Genomic DNA, 13,109 nt, shown 5'->3' on the forward strand with positions numbered 1-13,109 from the left:
TGTGCAACCAATTGCGCAATCCGTTGCACAATCAACTTGCCAGCCTCCTGCTTATGCATTCCGTAGTGCGACAATATCCCTCTGTCGCAAAATATTTCGCCTGTGGAACAAGTATACCGCTAAGTGACTTAAGCTACATTAGATACACCCCACTGTACTTTAAGTAACTGTATTAAATGATCCCTGGGCAGCAGCAGCAACATTGAAAATGGCAAGTGTAAAAAACCCAGCCACCTAAATGTTAGCGTGCTGCAGTCTTTGCAAAACTTCTTCTCCCTCATAGCACCCCATCAGGTGTCTCTTCCAGGATGCACTCTGAGCACTGTGAGCAAAAGTGCAGGCGATAAAGTTTATTTACAGCTTGGATAAGAAGGAGGCATGCGAAAACCTAAACATGAAATATATACTTATCATCTACTCTAATGCAAAAGCAGAGAAGAACATGGCAAGGTAATACCTAATAACTAATAGGCAATAAAATCTGGGCTTCTGTATTCTTCCTAGAAGTCCTATTGCAGTTGCCGATGGGCTTTGCTGAGGGCTTGTGAAGGTCCCAGCTTTGGAAAGGGCCATGGGGAAAGACACTTGAAGGGCAAATTCTTCAGGATTCAGGGGGGCTGGGAGGGTCCATGACTCCAGGTGCACAATTTCTGAGGGAGCGTGAAACAGGCACCCCTGTAGGTGCCCCCAGCATGGCCTGACCAGGTGCTTCTCTCCACCCACCAAGGGCCTTGTTGGTTCGCTGGGCTCCCCACTGTGCAGGTGGGCAGGTGGCTCAGCGTGGCCCCACTTTGCTTTGGTAGGAGTGGGGTCACTCTGGCAGCAAGGGCTAGGCTGCCAGAGCCCAGTGCGCGCCGCCTGCCCCGGGCACTGGCAACTGACGCTATGCCACTGTATCTAGCTAATATTATGTGTTAAAAGGGGCTACAGTATAATGCATAGTTGAGGGCAGCAGCTAAGAGACTCAGACATGGACTCGAACATGATGCCACTCAACTCTCATGTCTTTCACGAACTCCTTGAAGGTTCAACACGAACTCCTGTCTGTGAGCATCACTCCATTCCCTTGGGGAGAACAATACCAGCCTATCTTATAGGATTGTTGTAATAATATATGTGAGGTGCTTTGTACCTTTTGTAACCTTACGTATTATTGTTTAAGCATTTGCGCCCTAAACCAGGCATGGTGTCAGGCACCCAGACTGAGATCCTGGTTGTTCCAAAGGACCTCGGTTTTTGCGCAGAGACCTTTCATCTCAGCATATGAAGAGGAGGTAAAATGGAGCCGTTTTTAATAGACTCAAATACCTCTCCAAATCACACAGTCAAATAAGTCAGCTTTCCAAATTGGAGAACCTTTTGCTTCATAGGTCATAAAATGTGTCATCTGCCTGCCTGTTGATTCATAGGTCATAAACTGTGTATGAATAGCTTTTCACCTGAGAGAGTAGTGCAACAGCCAGCCCTAGATGGAGTGACTTCAAAAAATCCTGGTTTTCGAGATCCCTATCAAACAGCTTCTCTTCTCTTCTCTTCTCTTCTCTTCTCTTCTCTTCTCTTCTCTTCTCTTCTCTTCTCTCCTCTCCTCTCCTCTCCTCTCCTCTCCTCTCCTCTCTTTTCTTTTCTTTTCTTTTCTTTTCTTTTCTTTTCTTGGTGATAGATTACATCAATCTAAACTTCTATCATTGAAAGAATAACACTGCACTATAGTGTGACAAACTGGTTTTAACATAGCGTCCACACCATACATTTAAATACTATGGTACCACTCAAAACAGACATGGCTTCCCTCAGAGAACCCTGGGAACTGTAGTTTGTTAAGGGTCGTGAGACTTGTTAGCAGGCTTCCATTCTTCTCCCGGAACTACAGTTCCCAGAGTTCCTGTGAAGAGGGATTGATTGTTAAACCACTCTGAGAACTGTACCTCTGTGAGGGGCATGGTGGAATCTCATAACAACTCTCAGCACCCTTAACAAACTACAGCTCCCAGACTTTTTGTGGGGGAAACCACAGCTGTTTCAAGCAGTATCATAGTGTTTTAAATGTATGGTGTGGATGTGGCATAAATGTAGTCACAGCTAAATGGCCCCATGTTCAGTCTCAGGTAGAAGGGGGTCTCAGGTAGAAGGGGGTGAGGCCTTGGCTGAGCAAGGGATCTAGTTGTGGTGCAAAGCAAAAAATGGTGAACAGGAGGCAGAGGCAGGTGACTTGGACCAAGCCGGGTCCAAGTTTTCACTAAGGGAAGGGACTCTGAGGGGCTGTTTGGTTAGACAAGTTGCTTGAGCTGAAGGATTGCCTTGGATGCAAGGGAGTCCCTCAGCTTCCTTATGGTGGGGTGATCTGGTGATGAAATCAGCTGATTGCTCCCAGGCTGAAGCGGCAACCCAGAGAGCACCTTTGACCCACATAGCCAGATCTGTCCAGTTTGCGGAGGAACCAGAGCACTGCAGGTGCAGGAGGTGAGGTCCCAGAGACTGGCTGCCACTGGTTTGAGACTTACCCCCAACCTGGGGTTATATCTAAACCCAGGAAGGACACCTTCTTGAGAACTGCTGCTTGTCCAAGGATGCCAGGGGTGGCTAAGCTCTTCAGATATTTCCAAGACTACAGCCCCAGCCATTATCCCATGCTGGCTGGGGCTGATGGCAGTCACAGTCCAACAGTCACTGGAAGGACACAGGTTAACTGTCTACAGACTAGGCCACAGGTGGACTAGTGACTTGGTTACACAAGGCAGCGTCATTTATAAATGCAGATCCATTTACCACCATAGACATAGGAGACAACTCCTAGGGGCTGAGGTGTCTTTGCACCCCCCCCAAATATTAGAGGGGAACAGCCCCCCTGCAAAAGCTGATGGGCATTGCCATTCAAATAGTGTGTTTGTGCCAGCGGCGTAGCGTGGGGGGTGCAGGGGGGGCGGCCGCACCGGGCGCAACATCTGGGGGGGGGGGGCGCTCGCACTCACACCTCTAGTGGAAGAGACTCGAGTGCTAAAATCCACGGGTTAGGGGGTGCAAATTACTTGCCTTGCCCCGGGTGCTGACAACCCACGCTACGCCACTGGTTTGTGCCACATCATGTGATCAATTATAAGCCCTGGCCCCCCCAATATTTTATTCAAGTTGGCACCCCTGACCAGAGGCTTTCTCCTGCGGTCCCGAGAGCCCAGTGTCCCACTTGTTTTCCAGAAGATGCAGTGCATGGGGATGCTTTCCAGGCTCAGGTTCAATGTTCTTTTGTTTCCTTTCCACTTGGCATGTTTTCAATGCCCTCCCCCCCTCCCCAGCTCCATTTTAACAAATCCCCCCAAGAAGCAAGGAGTGCAGAGTGCATTTGCTGCTGCCCGTGACTCCCTGTGGACTTGGGCTCACCGCATTGCAAACCACAGCACCAGGAATACTGCATAAATGGCCTTAAGAGCAACTGATAAAAAAAAGCACATGGCAGGCAGTTAATGCAAGGAGAGGCAGACGCTCAGCTCTCAGCCATCCCCTCCCCATCCACAAGCTCACACATGCTGCAACTGCTGCCATCAGAAGTTCCAGCCCACCAATGGCATGCATTGGAGAGCCTTTTATTTTTTAAAAAATACATTTATTCATTTGGTTTTTCAAATTAAAAATTTTCACAGAGATATATCAAACATAAATCATAAAAACAAGATTCTAAGGAATCTCCTGGACTTCCATCCTCCCCTTTGTGGGTCCTATTATTAATCATTTCCTCCCGCATCTTTTATTATGATCCAAATCTTTTACATCTCCATTGTGTCCAAAATTCACCAATAAGCTACAAGTGATATTCCAATCCTACTAACGATTTTAACTGTTTCCAACGGTCTTTGAGATAAGTTATAAATTCCCCCCATTCCTTTTTAAATTTTGGTCTTCTTGATTTCTGATTTTTCTGGTCATTTTATCCATTTTAGCATAGTCCATCAACTTCATCTGCCATTCTTGTTTGGTAGAAACTTTATCTTCTTTCCATCTCTGGGCCAGTAACATCCGTGCAGCCGTGGTTGCGTACATAAATAGTCTTTCCTGCTCCCTTGGGATTTGGGCACCTATAATTTCTAAAATGAAGGCTTCTGGTTGGGGAAACTTTTCATCCTAAGGGCCACATTGTGTTGTGGGGAACCTCCTGGGGGCCACATGCTGGTGATGGATAGAACCACAGGCAAAAGTGTGTGGAACAATGGATGTGGTTCTATTTAAAAGGAAAGACTTGCAGGCATTATCCCTGCCTCCAAAAAACAGTACCAGTTGGGTTTTTCAGGCATTTGATTGATTAAACTGTGGATCTTCATCTTTGTCAGTTCCCTCTATAGCAGGAGCAGGAAAACGTTTTTGCTCTGAGGGGCCCATTTTTTCACAAGCAACTTTCCGGGCACTGCACCCCCGTGATGGTGAGGCTGAGGGAACCTGGTGCCCTCCCAGAGCACCTTTCTCTGACTTCTGGTAGGCATGCCACGTTTTCATCAAGGTGTGATCAGATTTCTTGCTCACAGTCCCACTTGTCAAGAGAAGAAGGAGTAAGACGCCATGAATATTTCATACACCTTTTATTTTATTGCTGTCTCAAGCAGATTCCGGAAGGGCAAAGGGTCACTGCTGATCTGCCTTTCGTGTAGGTGGGGGAACCTTTCAAGTTACACATTCATTCCACAGGCCTCTCATCGGTGATGTTGTCGCTGCATCTGAGCACACGGGTTCCTTGCCTGTGAAGTCTTTTGTCCACCAAAATATGGGATGGCAACAAACGAAAATCACAGGAACCTCAAAAACAATGAAAACCACGTATAGAAATGAGTTATGGCTAGTAGGGATGTCAGAGAATTCCAACAAAAACAAAAACTAGAGGACAAGCGGCCAGTGTTCACTTATTTGTCCCATGCCCAGGACAGAAATCAATTTGGCAAATGCACTTGTTCTTTGCTGCTGCTTTCAGTCTGCAAACGATTCGTAATTGATCAACCTCCCTCCCATTTACATTGTGTTTCCTTTGCAGTGAAATGAACAGCATGGAATAATGTAATGGCAATGCAATTTACATAATTGATTACGTAAATTATGTAACTTATGAAATTTTTGCCATAGCGGACAGTGACATGAATAAGGTCGCTTTATTGGGAAGGTGAACTGCAGTGGAATGGAAGCACTGCTGCATGTGATGAGCAGACAATGCCTTTTTACATCCCAGATGACTAGTGAGACAAAACTACATGAGAAATAAACATATACGTAGACAAAAGTGGCAGCAACAATGGAAACAATTCCTCCAGATGCTTCAAATGTCTGTGGTGAGATCTCCTGGGCTGTTTTCCACTTAACGCTTCATCGGAACAAAAATTGAGAATTTCTCACAGATGGCTGCTGCGGACCTCCTTATATCTTCTTGTTTGGCTTTATGGATCTGAGTTAATCTTCAGCTTCACAAAGTTTTGCTCATCTTAAAAATGTAAAAAAGGTAAAGGTAAAGGAGAGTTAAGTCCAGTCGCGAACGACTCTGGGGTTGTGGCTCTCATCTACTTTACTGGCCGAGGCAGCTGACGTTTGTCCGCAGACAGTTTTTCAGGGTCATGTCGCCAGCATGACTAAGCCGCTCCTGGTGAAACCAGAGCAGCACATGGAAACACCATTTACCTTCCCGCTGGAGCGGTACCTATTTATCTACTTGCACTTTGATGTGCTTTCGAACTACTAGGTTGGCAGGAGCAGGGACCGAACAATGGGAGCTCACCCTGTCGCTGGGATTTGAACCGTCGACCTTCCGATCGGCAAGCCCAAGGCTCAGTGGTTTAACCCACAGCACCACCTGTGCTTAAAAATACAATACAGTAAATAACGCCACTCATATGATGTCATCATAGCATTTGCCATCCTCAAAAGATGAATGGTAAGAGGCTGCCCTGATATTGAGCCAGATCTACGCCATTGACTGGCCGCAAGGATTAAACCAGGGGTCTTCTTCAGGCAAATCGTGGCTGACCACTGGGCTAGATTCCCTCCCAAAGTCAGAAGTCTTGTGGCCTCACCTTTAAATGGTCTCTTCCCTGGAGGAAGAGGGTGAGTGAAGAGCATGCCAGCATGCCAACCTCTGGTGGTGCTGAACCTCAGACTACAGGAGGATGGAGGTCAGGGAGAAGGAAGCTGTAGCAAGACACTCCTTCACTAGAGTGCTGGTACTGGCACCCACAACAGAGCTTAGGAAGGCACAGAGGTTAATATCTGCAAAACAATGGGAGGAAGTTGGCAGGACACTGCATGACTGCTGTGTGCAGTTCTAGTCACTTCACCCAAAAAAGGATATTGTAGAATTGGAAACGGTTCAGAAAAGGGCAACCAAAACAATGAAGCTGAATGCTGGAAGGTTCAGGACAGACAAAATAAAGGATGTCTTTACACAGTGCAGTTGAACTATGAAACCCTCTCCCGCAGGAGGCAAGGATGGCCACCGACTTGGATGGCTTTAGAAAGGACTGGAGAAATTCGTGGAGGATAAAGGTATCAATGGTTAATAGCCATGATGGCGATGGTTTTGCCTGCAGCTGGAGCATAATTAAGGCTAAGCTGGCGTGAACCTTTCTTGGTAGTACCTGGTTGGGAGACCACAGGGAGCTCCACATGAGATGCAGAGCTTCCTGAGAGAAGAACAGAGTGTACATCACAAATAATGCCTGGAGCAGGGTGGGGAATATTTTCCAACTCAAGGGCCACATTCCTGTCTGGGCAACCTCCCGCGGTCCATATTATAGTGATGAATGGAGCCAGAAGCAAATGTGAGAGGAGAAATGAACCTTTGTATAGGAGGCTAGTTTCTACACACACACACACACACACACACACACACACTGCCCCCCTCCAAATCCAGGTAAGTGTTCCTACCAGGCAAAAACAGCCAGGGGATAAAGCAGAGCCAGTGAGGGTTGTGGTCTGGGAACCATTCCAAAGACCAATTAGAAAGACCCGGAGGGCCACATTTGGCCCCCAGGTTGGAGGTTCCCCACCCCAATCTAAAGTAATGCAGTCACAGATTCTAAACAGCTGAAAAGATGTGTGTGTGTGTGTGTGTGTGTGTGTGTGTGTAAGTTCTGATCTAGTGCACGTATTTAACAGAAAAAAACGGGCACTCTGGTGGAAGAGGCAGCCATGGATTAAAATAGCATGCAGTCCTCCAGCAGAGCCTTGAATAGCAAGAGGGTTGCCCCTAGTTACGCAGAAGGCTTTCCTAGATTGGAACAAGACCTTCTCCAAAGGTGCTTCGGTTGTGCCAGGGACGTGGACCTTCCAGGGAGCAGGGTGACTGCAGCACAGTATGTTAAGCTTCATGGCGGGGTACATATTCATTATTCATCAGTCAATGTGTATCTCTTAGGGTTGACAGTGCTCAACTTCCACTTGGAATAACTGCAGCCTGTACATTAAGCACCGAGTGCTCCTTGGTGATGCATGTTCCTCGCCGTCAGTCAGCTGACTTCCCTCCCTCCCCTCCAAATCGCTGCACAGCCACCTACTCAGCCAATCCCTAGTGAATCATCTATATTATGCTTCTGCATCCCCCCTCCACCTTTTTTTTTTTTTTTGGAGAACATTTTTCTAAAGGTCTCTAAAGAGCTTTCTGCAGCGTGAATTAATTGCAACTCACAACACCCCTGCAAAGGTGGCAGCGTATTGTTCGGCAGATGGAGAAACCAAATCTCCAAATGGGGGATGGCGTGAGTCAACGAGCGGAGGTGAAAGCAGAACCTAGAAATGCAAATCCCAAATCTGTCTCTTTGGGGAGGTGGACGGAGCGTGATTTGGGCCAGCGTGTCAGACTTGGTTCATGTCAAGCTGGGGTGTGGGGGAGCTGCGGATGATGCAAAGGAAAGACCAAGGAAAACAGCACCAGAGTCCTCTTAATTCAGGGATGGAAAACCATTTTTTCAGCTGGAGAGGGAAGCCTTCCAGGGGCCACATGCCAATGCGTGGTGGACGCCAGAAGCAAAAGTGAGCTGAGCAGTGAATGCAAGTTCTACTTTCATCCAGGAGCTTAGTTTCTTCCCACGCCTCTTTATCCTCCATTCAAACAAGCAAGAGGTGCTATCAGTTCAAGGGCAGATTCCGACCAGGAAAAAACACTCGAGGAAGGTGCAAAGGAGGGTTAGAGAGGGGTGTGGCCTGGAGGAAAGGGTGTGTCCTGAGGACAATTAGTCAGATCTGGATGGCTGCATTCAGTCCCAGCCCTGAGGTTACACATCTTAATGCTGAGACCTGCCGCATGACCTTGTATTCCTATTGGTGCTGAAACTACCTTTTTGCCAAACGTGAGGATGGCGCACAGAGTGACTCCCTTCTTGTTATCCTTCAGATCCTAGGTTCAAGACCCAGTGCAGGTGTTATGTACTGAGTTGAATAGGATCCAAAAGGCAGCAGTCTGATTGGTCCTAGAACAATAGGATTCAGAATGCAGCAGTCTGATTGGTCCTAGAACAATAGGGTCCAGAATGCAGCAGTCTGATTGGTCCACAGGAGCCACCCAGTCCAGCTCCAGGTGGAAGTGAATCCGCAACCTGATTGGCCTACAGGTGAATCCCGGAATTAGCCAATCACGTAGGGCTCATTGTGTAAATAATGTATATAAAGCAGACATTCTGGGGGAACTTCCATTCCTCCTCACCACTATGAGCTGAATAAAGAGCATGAAATCCACTCTCAGCTCCGAGTATATTTCAGCAGGCTTTATCCCAGGTGTGGAGAACCAGATCCTTACCTCCCTTGCCACCACTGGCCAACTTTGACAGAAGGGTGGGGGCTGCACACCTGTCAATCACCTAGTGATGTTATGACATCAGGCAACAACTTCAACAACTCTGAAATGTGTGGAGATGAGCATAGTCTGAGAACAGGACCAAGGACCAGACAGAGGGGACAGGGGCCTGCATTCACCCCTGACACTTCCCACAGCTGCTCTATAGTTATGGAGGGTTCACGTCTAGTCAACTGCCCAACTCATCTACTCTTCCTGCCAATTCCCGTAAATGACATAACCTTTTCCCTTTCATTATCTAGGGGTCTTGGTGGACCACAAGCTTAACATGAGTCAACATTGTGATGCAGCAGCAAAAATAGGTAATGCTATTCTAGGCTGCATCAACAGAAGTATCGTGTCCAGTTCAAGGGAATCAATATTCCCACTCTATTCTGCCTTGGTGAGACCACACCTGGAATACTGTGTCCAGTTCTGAGCATCACAATTTAAAAAGGATGTTGACAATCTGGAAGGATTTAAAATTGAAAAAGGATGTTGACAATCTCAGCAGAGGAAGGCAACCAAGATGATCAAGGGTCTGGAAGCCAAACCTTATGAGGAGCGGTTGAAGGAGCTGGGTATATGTAGCCCAGAAAAGAGGAGACTCAGAGGAAATATGATAGCCATCTTCAAGTATCTCAAGGGCTGTCACATGGAAGAGGGAACAAACTTGTTTTCTCCTGCTCTTGAGGGCAGAACTTGAACCAATGGCTTGAAGTTACAAGAAAGGAGAGTCTGACTAAACATCAGAAAAAAACTTCAGTAAGAGCTGTTCAACTGTGGAACAGTCTCCCTCTGAAGGTTTTGGATTTTCCTTCCCTGGAGGTTTTCAAGCAGAGGTTGGATGGCCATCTGTCATGGATGTGTTAGCTGGATTGCTGAGGGTTGGACTCGATTACCCTTCAATTCCCTTCCAACTCTGCTATTCTATGATTTAGTTGAGGCTGAATTTGCTGTCACTCTCTTTCAGAATTCAGAAGACTCTGGTTTCATGTGAAAATCCTACATGAATAGAATGTACTATTTGGTAGCTGGAATCCCATGAAGTTCAAAGCTAGGAGGAAGTTTTGGAAAATGCATTCCTAGCAAAATGAGTGCACTGGCTTGAGTCATAATTTCTGGCAAAAGTTTGTTTATTTTAGTTGTGCTACAAATGTTCTAGGACAGCCATCAGAACAGGCGCAGAAAACAGGCTTGTGTTTTTTTAATCGTCAGTGATGTGCAAGTTGTTTCATACACACCAGGGAAACTTTTTTTTTTGTTTTTGTCCAAGGACTGCAATCCCTTATGGGCAATCCTTTGGCAACCTGGTTGCTAGTGATGGGCGGGGCCAGAGGCAAAAGTGGGCGGAGCAGCTAATGCGACTCTTCATACTGTCAGCTACATTCCAGCCATGAACAAGCCTGAGGTTTCTGCATAGACCTATCAGCACACAAACACATTTCTCCACCTGAAGAAGCAAGATACATCATTCCAATTCAAGGACACATTCCAGCCAGACATGCAAGGAGGGTGCGCAGTATTATGGGTAAGAGGGAATTTGGGACTTGCAGAGTTTGCAACTTTTTTGAAATTATGAAAGGTTTCAGCATTTGGGACTTTTGAGTTTAGTGACAAGGTGAGCAAGAGGTGACATGATGGAAGTTTATAAAATAAACAAAGCATGGTACAGAGAAAGTGGATAGAGAAAAGTTAGTCCAACTTATCCAGGCTCCTAGAAACATAGAACTGTAGAGTTGGAAGGGACCCTGAGGATCATTTTATTTATTTTATTCATTTATTGAATTTATATACTGCCCTATACCCAGAGAGACATCACCTTGCCGACAAAGATCTGTATAGTTAAAGCTATGGTTTTCCCAGTAGTGATGTATGGAAGTGAGAGCTGGATCATAAAGAAGGCTGATCGCCAAAGCACTGATGCTTTTGAATTATGGTGCTGGAGGAGACTCTTGAGAGTCCCATGGACTGCAAGAAGATCAAACCTCTCCATTCTTAAGGAAATCAGCCCAGAGTGCTCACTGGAAGGACAGATCATGAAGCTGAGGCTCCAAGACTTTGGCCACCTCATGAGAAGAGAAGACTCCCTGGAAAGGACTCTGATGTTGGGAAAGATGGAGGGCACAAGGAGAAGGGGATGACAGAGGACGAGATGGTTGGACAGTGTTCTCGAAGCTACCAACATGAGTCTGACCAAACTGTGGGAGGCAGTGGAAGACAGGAGGGCCTGGCGTGCTCTGGTCCATGGGGTCACAAAGAGTTGGACAAGACTAAATGACTAAACAACAGCCTATACCCAGACGACTCATCATCTAGTCCAATCTCCTGCAATGCAGGAATATACAGCTGCCCCAAATGGGGATCGAACCTGCAGCCTTGGCATTATCAGCACTAAGCTATAACCAACTGAGCTATCCTGTTCTCACAATGGCTGAACTGTGGCAAGCCTGTAAGCTGGACACAAACTCAACAGCACTCTGTCTGGCTGCGATTCCCAGCAACTAGGATTCAGAGGCATAATGCCTCTATTGCAGTGGAGGTAGAACACAGCCATTGTGGTAACTGTTGATAGCCTTGTCTGCCATGAATTTGTCCAATCCTCTTGTAAAACCATCCATCACTGCCTCTTGTGGCAGTGAGTTCCATAGTTTAACTACGAAGATGCACTTTCTTTCATCTGTCCTGAATCTTCCAACATTCAGCTTTATGGGATGTCCAGGAGTCCTTGCGTTCTGAGACTAGTGCAAATCAGCTCTACTGAGGTTGAAGTTCTCCACTCACTTACCTGGGGGTAAGTCTCATTGAACTAAGTGGGACTTCCTTCTGAGCAGGCATGACTAGGATTGTGCTTCGAGTGACCCAAAGTTTTTATTGCTAAAAAGAGGAGCGAATTCTCTGTCTCTACACCATTCATAATTTTATGATCCTCTATATAATATCCCCCATTCTCAATCTTCTGTTTCCCCTTATATTGTCAGAACTGACTCAAAGTCTGTTCCAGGCACACAGACAGACAATCTCCTCCTTTAATTTCACCGTGTGACAATCTCTCTCCTACATGTTCTTACATCCTTCACAAGTGCTCTCGCAGACCTGAAGCTCAGGCAAACACCCCCAGCCCAGCCCACTCTCAAAGCACCGTTTATCCATGTCTGTGCGCCATGGAGAAATACAATGCGATTAGTCACTCTTTCTGAGTAGGAGGAAATTTGTGAGAGGAGGAAGAGGAGGAGGAGGAGGAAGGAGAAGAATCAAACTGTGAAACCTGTTAGCATGGCATACTTGTTGCAGAGTTGTCCCCCTCCCTGTGCTTTTAAAAGTACTGTGAAGTAATTGGTGCCTAGTGACAAACGGCTGTGGTGTTGGTGAGGAAATGAATGCACCTTCTTATAAATCCAGCATCAGTCGAAAAAGCTCTTATTACTTGCTAACTATCAAATGATCTTCTTCATTCCTTGAACTTTATTACCCTTGACTTGTACTTCTACGTGGGGCAATGCACTCTACGTGGGGCTACCTTTGAAGGTGACTCGGAAACTACAACTAATCCAGAATGCGGCAGCTAGACTGGTGACTGGGAGCGGCCGCCGAGACCATATAACACCAGTCTTGAAAGACCTACATTGGCTCCCAGTATGTTTCCGAGCACAATTCAAAGTGTTGGTGCTGAGCTTTAAAGCCCTAAACGGCCTCGGTCCAGTATACCTGAAGGAGCGTCTCCACCCCCATCATTCTGCCCGGACGCTGAGGTCCAGCGCCGAGGGCCTTCTGGCGGTTCCCTCATTGCGAGAAGCAAAGCTACAGGGAACCAGGCAGAGGGCCTTCTCGGTAGTGGCGCCCACCCTGTGGAACGCCCTTCCAGCAGATGTCAAAGCGATAAACAACTACCTGACATTCAGAAGACATCTTAAGGCAGCCCTGTTCAGGGAAGTTTTTAACGTGTGATTTTACTGTATTTTTGGTTTTTATGGAAGCCGCCCAGAGTGGCTGGGGAGGCCCAGCCAGATGGGCGGGGTATAAATAATAAATTATTATTATTATTATTATTATTATTATTATTATTATCTAAGCCATCACTTGCGGCAAGGTCAGATGTTACTTTGGCTCAGGGCCGGAGCAAACATAAACAGAGGTGACCACGTTTGTTGCATTTGCCCATGAACAAACACCATTTTTTAGGGGGATGACTTGGCAAAATACTCACTGGTGGGCCTACCACAGAGTATTGCCACTTGCAGCCTTTCCTCCCTATGTCTGGTGCTATCATTAGGCGGGATGAGGCAGCTCCCTCAGTCAACAAATCACCAGGTGATGG

This window comes from Podarcis cretensis (assembly GCF_951804945.1).
Source record: "Podarcis cretensis genome assembly, chromosome: 14".
Lineage (NCBI taxonomy): Eukaryota > Metazoa > Chordata > Lepidosauria > Squamata > Lacertidae > Podarcis > Podarcis cretensis.